Source organism: Hemitrygon akajei, unplaced genomic scaffold, assembly GCF_048418815.1.
Source record: "Hemitrygon akajei unplaced genomic scaffold, sHemAka1.3 Scf000054, whole genome shotgun sequence".
Lineage (NCBI taxonomy): Eukaryota > Metazoa > Chordata > Chondrichthyes > Myliobatiformes > Dasyatidae > Hemitrygon > Hemitrygon akajei.
The window spans coordinates 2,899,907-2,912,369 of record NW_027331940.1 but is presented as its reverse complement, the minus strand read 5'-3'; positions in this window follow the sequence as shown (position 1 = coordinate 2,912,369).

The window sequence follows — 12,463 nt, the reverse complement described above, 5'->3', positions numbered from 1 at the left end:
TATACGATCCTTCTTACGAGCGACTTCTTCAAGAACCAAAATGCTTGCTTGTTGTTTTTGTGATTCCAGTGAAAGGGTCAGGAACTTTTCTTCAAGTGATTTCAAACGTTCGTCATACTGTGAAAATCTTCCGAGTAATTTTTTCTCCAGATCTTCAAATTTAGCTTCTATAAACTTCACAACTACTTCTAAAGTTAACGGTTCTTTCGTCTGTTTCGATTCTTTTGCTTTAGACATTTCAGCAAGTTGAGAGTAATTCAAATAGTTTAAAAAGAAAAATTCTATATGTTTAGACCCCTTTAAAATAAGTTTAAGGGGTGTTTGTAGGTTAAAAAAACGTAAAAGGTTTGGAGCAAAGCCTAGATGCGGTTTACTCCATGAGCGCCATCTTGAGACTCCCGTTTGTATATTTAAGTTGTATTTATGGCATTGTGATAACCAGATACTATAGCGCTCCACGACCTCTCTATCCAGTCCTTTCAATATTAGAATTCATTTGTAAATTTCCCCAGCGGGCCATCAATACTGTCATCCGATGCATTGACAGAGAACTTGCTGATACAAAAGTAAAATTTTCTCACTAGAAGCCTATGGCTTCTAAGCAAACAATGTTACTTTACTTGCTTGCTAGTTATATTTTATGATAATTAGTGAGTGCAACCGTGTAATACTTTGTCATATTATTAAATTAAGTATTATATGTTTTATTGTACCAGTTATACACTGAAATGTAGTGATAAGGTATAATCTTGTTAATGTCATAACTATCACTATATTTCTGTGGAGCTCTGGAATTCATATATTTCTTTCATTTTGGTTTAGTGTTTGACATTATCAAAGGCCTACTTTATATATACACACACATAATGAGCAGGTACACAAATTGGGCGTGACATATGAGGGATGATTGCTAAGTCCGTGGCCTAAGGTGGAAGTAGTCAATTTTAGAAAACCTAGCAATTTTCAATTATCTGAAACAGAAAACACCGTAAAAGTTATTAACTTCAAACTTTCTGCATAATCACTGAAAGAGTTGAACTGCACATGCAGGTACCGAGAGCTGTATAACTTTAGGCCCTCTCACTTAGGCCACAAACTTATCAATCACCATCGTACAGCTCCGGCACCTAAAAAAATTGGCACTGCACCCCTGCTCCAGCCGTCCACAGAGTTCGGGCCCGGCCCTTTCCCAATGCAACCGGCCCCTGATTTACACAATCTCGGGAACAACCCCGACTCACCCCCGCTCGAATCGGAGAACCGAGAACAATAGCAGCAGTCGGCACCGTGCATGAGTTGAGCATGCAGGATGTTCTCCGCAGCGCCACCTGTTGCAACCAGGTCCATGCAGCGCCACCAGTGGCCGGAAGCCTAGATGGACAACGGAGTGGTAACACGACAAAGTCTGCAGATGCTGGAAATATAGAGCAACTCAAACAAAATGCTAGTGGAACTCAGCAGGCCGAGCAGCCTCTATCGAAAAGAGTCAACAGTTGACATTTCCATTTGAACCCTCCTTCAGGACTGAGATGGAATGGGAGAAATATCTGAATAAAATAGTGGCGGGTGAGGAAACGTCTCGCTGGAAGGTGATAGGTGAAGCCAGGTAGGTGGGAAAGCTCAAGAGCAGAAGAAAATAGAGTCTAATAGGAGAGGAGAGTGGAGAATAGGAGAAAGGGATGGAGCAGTGGACCCAGAGAGAAGTGATAGGCAGGTGAGAGGACGTTAAAAGTCAGAGAGGAAGAGAGGGAGTGGGAGGGAGGGAGATTTGTTCACCCGGAAGGAGACATCAGTATTTATGCCATTAAGTTGGGAGGGGGTATTCAGACGGAATATGAGGGGCTGATATGAGGGACCACTGAGGTGGGCCTCAACTTGGCAGAAGATGGGTTGACACATCGGAAAGAGAATGGGAAACGGAATGAAAATGTTTGGACACCGGGAAGTCCCGCTCGGAGTGGATAGTTCAAAGGTTAATTTATTATCAAACAGGTATCCATAAATAACACTGAGTTTTTTTGTTCTTCTCTAGAGAACCACGAAACAAAGAAAGAGCATGAAAGTCGTTCAGAGAGAAAAATCAAACTCGCACCCCAACCCCCCGCATAAAAAAGAACGTCATCCTGATCATCAACCGCCCAAAACCCACCCCTCTGCATAAAAGGGAACAATAACATCGACTTCCCGCTGATTAAAAAAAAACAACCCTACCCCACACAACTGCGGAGGAGCCGGTGTCACCAGTGTAGAGGCGGCCGCATCAGGAGCAGCGGACACAACAGGCGACCCCGGAAGATTCACAGGTGAAGTGTCGCCTCACCTGGAAGGATATTTGTACAATGAAGAGAGTTCGGCCGTCCAGCCGTTTCACTGTGACACCCTGAACTCCACATCAAATCCGTCCAAACGAATCTGGGCGAACTTTAATGACCAATAAATATAATTCCTCTCAGCGATCAGCTGTCTGAATGATCCCCTGACTCTGAGAGGAAGGGGTATCTATGGTCCACACTGTCAGGGTGTTGAGTTTACCAGGAGACAAAGACTGCAGGGACGAGAGGTTTTCTGTTGATTAATACACTGTGTGTGGACCCCGCTGGCAATTCTGGTGTTGTGACCCAAATTGAGACAAACACCACGCTGCCCACTCCACCAACAACACGGCACTGCCGGACATATAACAGGGAACTTTACATCCCACAACACTGGATTCAGTGATGAAACCCATGATTAATGTTGTTGTCCCACTGAAATCATAAGGAACGCCCATTATGGTGCTTTTAAATGCGAGTACACCCCCACAGGTGACGTCACACAGACTCCACCTGGCATCTGATGTCACGCATGTGCTCCCCACACCGGGATCTGCCCTCACGTGTGCGGTGTCTTAAATAAATAAATGATAGATAGATAAAGTATGGGGAAAGATGGAGAGGAGGGGCATTAACAGAAGTTAATCAATAGTAATCAATATTCAGATTCAAAATAAAGAGTAATCAATATTCATACCATCAGGTTGGAATATGAGGTGTTGTTCCTCCAACCTGAGTGTGGCTTAATCTTGAAGTAGAGGAGGCCATGGACAGACATATCAGAATGGGAATGGGACATGGAATTAAAATGTGTGGCCAGTGGGAAGTCCTGCTTTCTCTGACGACAGAGCGTGGGTGTTCAGAAACACAAGGATGCACCAGCAGAGGATGGTTTCGATCCATCGACCCCTGGATTATGGGCCCAACACGCTTCCGCTGCGCCACTCTGCTACTAACTGGAGTAACTGTGGTGAACTAGATATACCTGTCTGACTGCTCCTGTGGCTCCTCCCAAGACCCTGCTGACTGCCCCTGTGGCTCCTCCCACAGACCCCTGTATAAAGGCGACTGTGGCCTGCTGCTCTCCCTCATTTTCCCCAGGATGTAGTGTTGTTCTTCAGTCAATAAAAGCCGATATCTCACTACCTGAGTCTCGGCGTGAGTTATTGATGGTGCATCAATTTTATTGACTGAAAGTTACAACATGGAAACCGCTTTACGCCCAGAACGCCTAGACTTGGACCCCCAAGACCCTGGAGCAGCTCTTGCCTTTGAAAACTGGCTGGTGTGCTTCCAATCGTACTTAGAGGAGGTTCGTGCCACCGACTCGGCTGTTCGGCACAAACTTCTCTTCTCGAGGGTCGCCCCAAAAGTTTATTCGTTCATCAGGGACATATCCACCTACGAGGAGGCGCTTGCCGCCCTCCAAAGACAGTACCTGCGGCCAGTAAATCCAGTTTATGCACGGCACCGCTTGGCAACACGAAAACAGCGGCCTACGGAGTCGACTGCTGAATTTCTCCGCGAACTACAGGCACTCGCGCGGGCTTGTGATTGCCAAGCGCTCACAGCGGAACAGCATAAGGAACTCTTGGTCCGAGACGCTTTTGTGACTGGGGTTCGGTCAGTGTGTATCCGCCAGCGGCTGCTGGAAAAAGCTGATCTTACCTTACGCTCCGCGATAGAGATGGCCGATACGATAGAGGCTGCGCAGCTGTACGCCGAAGAAGTCCAGCCGAGTGATTCCCCGGTTCCGAGCGAATTCGCCAACGCCGCTGCCAGTCGCGGTATCTCAAACCCCACTGGCTGGTGTGCTTCCAATCGTACTTAGAGGAGGTTCGTGCCACCGACTCGGCTGTTCGGCACAAACTTCTCTTCTCGAGAGTTTTATTGACCGGGCCACAGTGAAACGCTGCGGACTCGTGACACGGCCGGTCCGTCAGAAGATCACCTTGGCTTCAGGGTCGCATTCCACAGACATCCGGGTGGGTTGTGTAGCGACATTGGTGGTGCAGGGCACAGAATATCGGAACTTTGCGTTCCTGGTCATGCCTCGGCTGTGCGCACCTGTGCTATTGGGGCTGGACTTCCAGAGCCATCTCGAAAGTGTGACTATGGCATATGACGGGCCCCACCCACCACTCACTGTCAGGAATCCTCAGTTTGGTGGGACTTCGCCATATACTCCGTTACCACACGCACATACACCCCGAACCCCACACACTATTTGCAACCTCTCCACCCTCAAGATCCCTCCCCCATCGCTGTTCACCAACCTGACCCCCGACTGTAAACCTGTGGCAGCTAAAAGTAGGAGGTACAGTGTGGGGAACAGGGCCTTTATTCATTCAGAGGTGCAACGGCTGCTCAGGGAGGGGATCATTGAGCCAAGCACAAGCCCATGGCGGTCCCAGGTGGTCGTTGTTCGGACTGGGCAGAAAAATAGGATGGTTGTGGACTACAGCCAGACCATCAATAGATTCACGCAGCTTGACGCGTACCCCCTACCCCGCATCGCGGATATGGTCAACCAGATAGCTCAGTACAAGGTGTACTCGACAATTGATCTGAAATCCGCTTATCACCAGCTCCCCATCCGCCCAGAGGACCGCCCCTACACCGCCTTCGAGGCGGGTGGCAGGCTCTATCACTTTCTGCGCGTCCCATTTGGTGTCACAAATAGGGTCTCAGTCTTCCAGAGGGAGATGGACCGGATGGTGGACCAGTACAAACTGACGGCCACATTTCCCTATCTAGATAACATCACCATCTGTGGTCGCGACTGGTCGGACCATGACGCCAACCTCCAACGTTTTTTCCAGGTGGCCAATGCTTTGAACCTCACTTATAACAAGGACAAGTGTGTGTTCAGAACCACACGACTCGCTATCCTTGGGTATGTCGTGGAGAACGGGGTCATTGGCCCTGACCCCGACCGTATGCGCCCCCTGTTAGAACTCCCTCTTCCCACTACTCTCAAGGCCCTCCGGCGGTGCCTGGGTTTTTTTTCCTATTACGCCCAATGGGTTCCCCATTACGCAGACAAGGCCCGCCCCCTGGTCAAGTCTACCACCTTTCCCCTCTCTGCCGAGGCCCGCGCGGCCTTCAGCTGCATTAAAGGGGACATTGCCAAAGCAACGATGCATGCGGTAGACGAGACCATTCCCTTCCAAGTAGAGAGTGACGCCTCTGACGTCGCGCTGGCTGCTACCCTCAATCAGGAAGGCAGGCCAGTGGCGTTTTTTTCTCGTACCCTTCAAGGCTCTGAACTTCGGCACTCCACGGTGCAGAAAGAAGCCCAAGCCATAGTGGAAGCTATTCTGCACTGGAGGCACTATCTCGCCGGCAGAAGGTTCACCTTGCTGACCGACCAGCGCTCGGTTGCGTTCATGTTCAGCAGCCAACAGCGGGGCAAAATCAAAAATGATAAAATTTTGCGATGGAGAATAGAACTCTCCACCTATACTTATGATATCCTGTACCGGCCTGGCAGGCTCAATGAACCGTCTGATGCCTTATCCCGGGGACCGTGCGCTAGTGCCCAGCTCGACCAGCTGTATGCCCTTCATGCCCAACTTTGCCACCCGGGGGTCATCCGGTTTTATCATTTCATTAAAGCCCGGAACCTGCCGTACTCCCTGGAGGACATCAGGACGATGACCAGGGACTGCCAGATCTGCGCTGAGTGCAAACCGCACTTCTACCGTCCTGACACTGCGCAGCTTGTCAAGGCCACCCGCCCTTTTGAGCGACTGAGTATTGACTTTAAGGGCCCCCTTCCCTCCACCGACCGCAATGTCTACTTTCTCAGTATTATTGACGAGTACTCGCGATTCCCCTTTGCCGTTCCCTGCCCCGACACTACTACCACGTCGGTCATAAAAGTCCTGCGCCAGCTCTTCACACTGTTCGGATATCCCTGCTATGTCCACAGTGATAGAGGGTCCTTCTTTATGAGTGACGAGTTGCGCCGGTTCCTGCTTGCTAGGGGCATAGCTACTAGTCGCACCACGAGTTATAATCCCCGGGGGAATGGCCAGGTGGAGAGGGAGAATGCCACAGTGTGGAAGGCCATACTTTTAGCCCTTAAGTCACAAGGGTTGCCGGTCTCCCGATGGCAGGAGGTCCTCCCTGAGGCACTCCACTCTATCCGCTCCCTGTTGTGTACGTCCACTAATGCCACCCCTCACGAACGCTTATTCTCTTTTCCCAGGAAGTCTGTCACTGGGACCACCCTGCCAGTTTGGCTGACGTCCCTGGGGCCAGTGCTGCTGCGTAAACATGCGAGGAGTAATAAGTACTCACCACTGGTCGAGAAGGTTCACCTCCTGCATGCTAATCCCCAGTATGCCTACGTGGTCTTGCCTGATGGGCGGGAGGACACGGACTCTGTCCGCGACCTGGCGCCCGCCGGAGCAGCAGACCACTACCCCGAGCACTCCACGGTAACTATGCACCCTGTACCCGAGGTGACTCCGCGCGCACCGTGCCCCACACAGACTCCGTATGCGTCTGTTCCAGGGACCTCGCTCACACGCGAGGGATCCCTGACACCTCCTGTTGGGACAGAATTAACCCACTCTCCGCCTTCGGAGCACACACCACCTCCGGCACCTGTGCCGTCATCACCTCCGGCTCCTGTGCAATTGCAGCCGGAGCTACGTAGATCGCAGCGGACGATTCGACCACCTGATCGACTTAACCTGTAAATATGCTTGGGAATTTTTTTAAACAAAGGGGGGGGGTGAATGTGGTGAACTAGATATACCTGTCTGACTGCTCCTGTGGCTCCTCCCAAGACCCTGCTGACTGCCCCTGTGGCTCCTCCCACAGACCCCTGTATAAAGGCGACTGTGGCCTGCTGCTCTCCCTCATTTTCCCCAGGATGTAGTGTTGTTCTTCAGTCAATAAAAGCCAATATCTCACTTCCTGAGTCTCGGCGTGAGTTATTGATGGTGCATCAGTAACTCAGCAGGTCCGGGCAGTATGTATGGAACTGAATACAACGGGAACGTTTCGGGCCGGGACCCTTCAGTGGAACTGGAAGGGAAGAGGGCAATATCATTGATTGAGTTAGAATGTGTGGGTTGCTTTTCTGTGAGACTCAGAGCTCAGGGTCTGTGTTTAAACAGCACATTCCTCAGAACAGGGAGCGGACTTTCTGCTGAAACCAAATCCAACCAGTTTGAAATTTCCCTCTCAGTCACGTAAAGTCTCTTTAGCATTCTATTTAACTATTCCTGCATATGCAAATATGCTAAACTGTTAATAGTTTAACTAATATGCTAAACTGTTAATAGTTTAACTATTTCTTCTGCAGGGAAGAACAATAAACAAATGAACCTGTAACATATCTTAAACCTCTTACTATCTTCCCTTTCTGTTAGTCCTGACGAAGGGTCTCGGCCCGAAACGTCAACAGCGCTTCTCCCTGTAGATGCTGCGTGGCCTGCTGTGTTCCACCAGCATTTTGTATGTGTTGTTGTTTGAATTGCTAGCACCTGCAGATTTCCTCGTGTTGACATATCTTAACGGATGGGCTTGAACCAGCTACGTAACCAATTACAGTTGCTGCCCTATTTGCTGTGAGATTGTAGGATTTGACTATTTTTACTTCAAACTCACATTATCTGCAGTTGTTTTAAAAGTACTTTTTTCCACGATGCTTTTAAGAAAAATCACTCCATGACATTCACAACTGTGACATTCTTTAATACAAACATATTACACAGTGTATGAAACATGCATTTTTCCTTGTTAAAGTTGCTAAAAACCCTTTAAATATTGTTGATGTAAGGGTAAAGGTGAGGGGCAAAATGAAGTTGAGAGTGAAGTTGAGAATGGAGAGGGGAAAAGGTTAGGGTGGATGGAGAGTGAGCAGCTATGATGAGGGTGTGACAGTGGAGAAGGTAGATGGGGTGTGGATAATGGAACAGAATGGGGAGACAGTGGGAGGGAATATGATTGGAGAGAAAGGGAAAGGGAGGGAGCGGGGAGGAGAGAGAGTGGGCGAGAGTGAGGGGTTCAAAAGATGGGTAGAAAGGGGAGAGAGATCTGGAGGGGGGGAGTGAGAGGTGGGAAGGGAAAGAAGAGTGAGAAAGGGTAAGAGGGAGTGGGAGATGCAGGATGAGAGAGGGTGAGACTGTGAGAAAGGGAGAGAGGGAGATGGTGAGGGGTATAGCGTTGGTGAGATAGGAGAGAAAATTGGACAGGTTGATGGACAGAGTGGGAGTAAACAAAGGGAGTAATAGGCAGAGAGAGGATGAGGGAGAGTGTGAGGGAGTAGAGCGGGAGTGATAGTGACAGTGAGGTTTCGGAGAGGGGATAGTTGTGATTGGAGATGAGGGCAGGAGGATGAGGAAGGAGAGGCATGGACGAGGGGCCAAGGAGGGATGGGTGAACGAGAACAGCTACGAGCAAGCAGGGGTCAGTAACGGGATTTGCAGGAGAGGGATGAGCAGGGGAGGCGGCGAGGAGGGAGCGGAGCTGGACGTTCAGTGAGGAGGGAGGGGTGAACGGGAGCAGCTACGTGCAAGCAGGGATCAGTAACAGGGGATTTGCGGGAGAGGGATGAGCAGGACAGCCGGCGAGGAGGGAGCGGAGCTGGATGTTCAGTGAGGAGGGAGGGGTGAACGGGAGCAGCTACGAGCAAGCAGGGGTCAGTAACAGGGGATTTGTGGGAGAGGGATGAGCAGGACAGGCGGCGAGTAGGGAGCGGAGCTGGACGTTCAGTGAGGAGGGAGGGTTGAACGAGAGGAGCTACGAGCAAACAGGGGTCAGTAACAGGGGATTTGCGGGAAAGGGATGAGCAGGACAGGCGGCGAGGAGGGAGCGGAGCTGGACGTTCAGTGAGGAGGGAGGGGTGAACGAGAGGAGCTACGAGCAAGCAGGGGTCAGTAACGGGGGATTTGCGGGAGAGGGATGAGCAGGAGAGGCGGCGAGGACGGAGCCGAGCTGGACGTTCAGTGAGGATGGAGGGGTGAACGAGAGCAGCTATGAGCAAGCAGGGGTCAGTAACAGGGGATTTGCGGGAGAGGGATGAGCAGGACAGGCGGCGAGGAGGGAGCGGAGCTGGACGTTCAGTGAGGAGGGAGGGGTGAACGGGAGCAGCTACGAGCAAGCAGGGGTCAGTAACAGGGGATTTGCGGGAGAGGGATGAGCAGGAGAGGCGGCGAGGTGGGAGCGGAGCTGGACGTTCAGTGAGGAGGGAGAGGTGAACGGGAGCAGCTACGAGCAAGCAGGGGTCAGTAACAGGGGCTTTGCGGGAGAGGGATGAGCAGGAGAGGTGGCGAGGTGGGAGCGGAGCTGGACGTTCAGTGAGGAGGGAGGGGTGACCAAGTCGTGTGGCACAGAAAGACGAGTGATTGAGAATGTAATCAATGAGGGAGGGGTGAGGGAACCGGGTTTCAGGCAGAAGTGGTTTCGAGTGTGGGGTGAGCACGAGGGTTGATGGGAAAGGATGAGTGAGGGTGATGTGTGAGGAACAGAATGAGGCAAGTGCAGGGGTTGGAGGAGAGAGATGTAGAAGAAAGCATCGGCTCACTACAGGAAGGATGTGGAAACCATAGAAAGGGTGACAGGAGATTTACAAGGATGTTGTCTGGATTCGGGACCGTGCCTTATGAGAATAGGTTGAGTGAACTCGGCCTTTTTTCCTTGGAGCGTCGGAGGATGAGAGGTGGCCTGATAGAGGTGTACAAGATGATGAGAGGCATTGATTGTGTGGATAGTCAGAGGCTTTTTCCCAGGGCTGAAATGGCTAACATGAGAGGGCACAGTTTTAAAGTGCTTGGAAGTAGCTACAGAAGAGATGTCAGGAGTATGTACAGAGAGTGGTGAGTGCATGGAATGGGCTGCTGGTGAGTGGTGGAGGTGGATATGACAGGGTCATTTAAGAGGCTCCTAGATAGGTACATGGAGCTTAGAAAAATAGAGGGCTATGGGTAACCCTAGGTGATTTCTAAAGTAAGGACATGTTTGACACAGTTTTGTGGGCTGAATTGTGCTGTAGACTTTCTTTGTTTCTATGAGAGAGAATGGCAGTGAGGAGGTATGGACGAGTGAGAGAGGTGCTGTGACTGGTCACAAAAATTAGACTAACTGTTTATTCATCCACAGTGGCAAGGTTGTTAGACGTGGCTAATCACAAATCACTGAGCAAATCCAGGGTGAGATTCCAGTTTTTGGTCTCTGTATTCCACACCAGGAGTTTCACCAGGGTCTGGTGTAAGCGGCCGTCTGGCCTTGCACATTCCACATTCCAGTGAATGGTCACTCTGCGAAAATGAAATCCAGCCGGTTCAACATTTCACTCTCATTCCAATGTGAAAGCATTCACATTAGTATTCTGCTTAACTATTTCTGCTGCAGGGAAGGTCAGTGAATCTGAAAACTGATATAAAGAACAGTACCAATGGTCTCGAAACTGCAACGTTACCAATTACCTGCTTGCTGTGAGTTTCCAGAATTTTACTACTTTTTCCTTCAGACTCACATTATCTACATTATCTACAGTTGTCTTTAAAAAATTATTTCATGATTACTTAAAAAAATCAGGTTGTGACATTCACCAGACCATATGACTTGGAGCAGAATTCAGCCTATTGATTCAGCTCCGCCATCCCATCATGGCTGATCCCTGATCCCACTCAGCCCCATACATCTGCCTTCTCACCATATCCTTTGATGCCCTGACCGATCAGGAGACTATCAACCTCTGCCTTAAATATACCCACAGACTTCACCTCCACTACAGTCTGTGGCAGAGCATTCCACAGATTCACTACTCTCTGTCTAAAGATAAAATCCTTTTTTCATCTTTTCTAAACAGTTACCCCTCAATTTTGAGGCTGCACCCTCCAGGTTGGGATACACCCACCATCCTCTCCACATCTACCCTCGCCGGTCCTTTCAACATTCAGTAGGTCTCAATGAGATACCCCAGCATTCTTCTAATTCCAGTCAGTACAGGCCCAAAGCTGCCACATGCTCGTCATATGTGAACCCCTTTATTGCTGGAATCATCCTCATGAACCTCCTGCGGTCACTCGACAATGACAACACATGGTTTCTGAGATATTGGGCCCAAAACTGTTGACAATACTGAAAGTATGGCCTGATTAGTGTCTCATACTCAGAATTTTCTCTTTGCTTATATATTCTATTCCCTTTGAAATAAAGGACAACATTGCATTTTCCTTCTTCACTTTCCAGACTCAACCTTTAAATTAACCTTGCACGAGTACTCATGATCTTTTCTGCACTTGTGATGTTTGAGCCTTCTCCCCATTTAGATGATAGTCTGCACTATTGTTCCTTTTACCAAAATGTGTTATCATACATTTCCCAACACTGTATTCCCTTTGACACTTCTGCCCATTCTTCCAATTTGTCTGAGTCATTGCTTCATCAGCACTACCTATTGCTCCACCTATCTTCGTATCATCCACAATCTTTGCCAAAAAAAACCATCAATTCCATTATCTAAATCACTGACAAATATTGTGAAGAACTGTGGTCCCAATACTGACCCCTGAGGATCGCCACTAGTCACCGGCAGCCAACGAGAAAAGGCCTCTTTTATTCCCACTGACAGCCTTCTGCCTGTCAACCATTCCACTATTCCAGTAATGCCATAGGATTTTAGCTTGTTAAGCAGCCTCATGTGTGGCACCTTACCAAACGTCTTCTGAAAATGTAAGCACAGTACAGCCACTGTCTCCCCTTTGTCCACCCTGCTTGTTACTTCCTCAAAGAACTCTAGTAGATTTATCGGGCAAGATTTCCCTTCACAGAAAAAAAAATGACTTTGACTTATTTTATCATTAGTCTCCAAGTACCCCGAAACCTGATAATAGACTCCAACACCTTCCCAACCACTAACATTAGGATAACTGGCGTATAATTTCTTTCCTTTTACAATCCTCACTTCTTAAAGAGCGGAGTGACATTTGCAATCTTTCGGTCCAACTGATTTGCAGGTGAAGTGTTGCCTCTCTTGGAAGGACTGGCAGGTGTAGTATTCTGGCCGCCAACAGAGATAAGTGCCAGGAGGGCGATTAGTGGAGAAGGGTCCCTGCAGAAAGCAGAGTGTGTGTGTGGGGGCTGGGAGTGATGGAGGAGTTAAAGATGTGTTTAGTGGTAGGATCCCT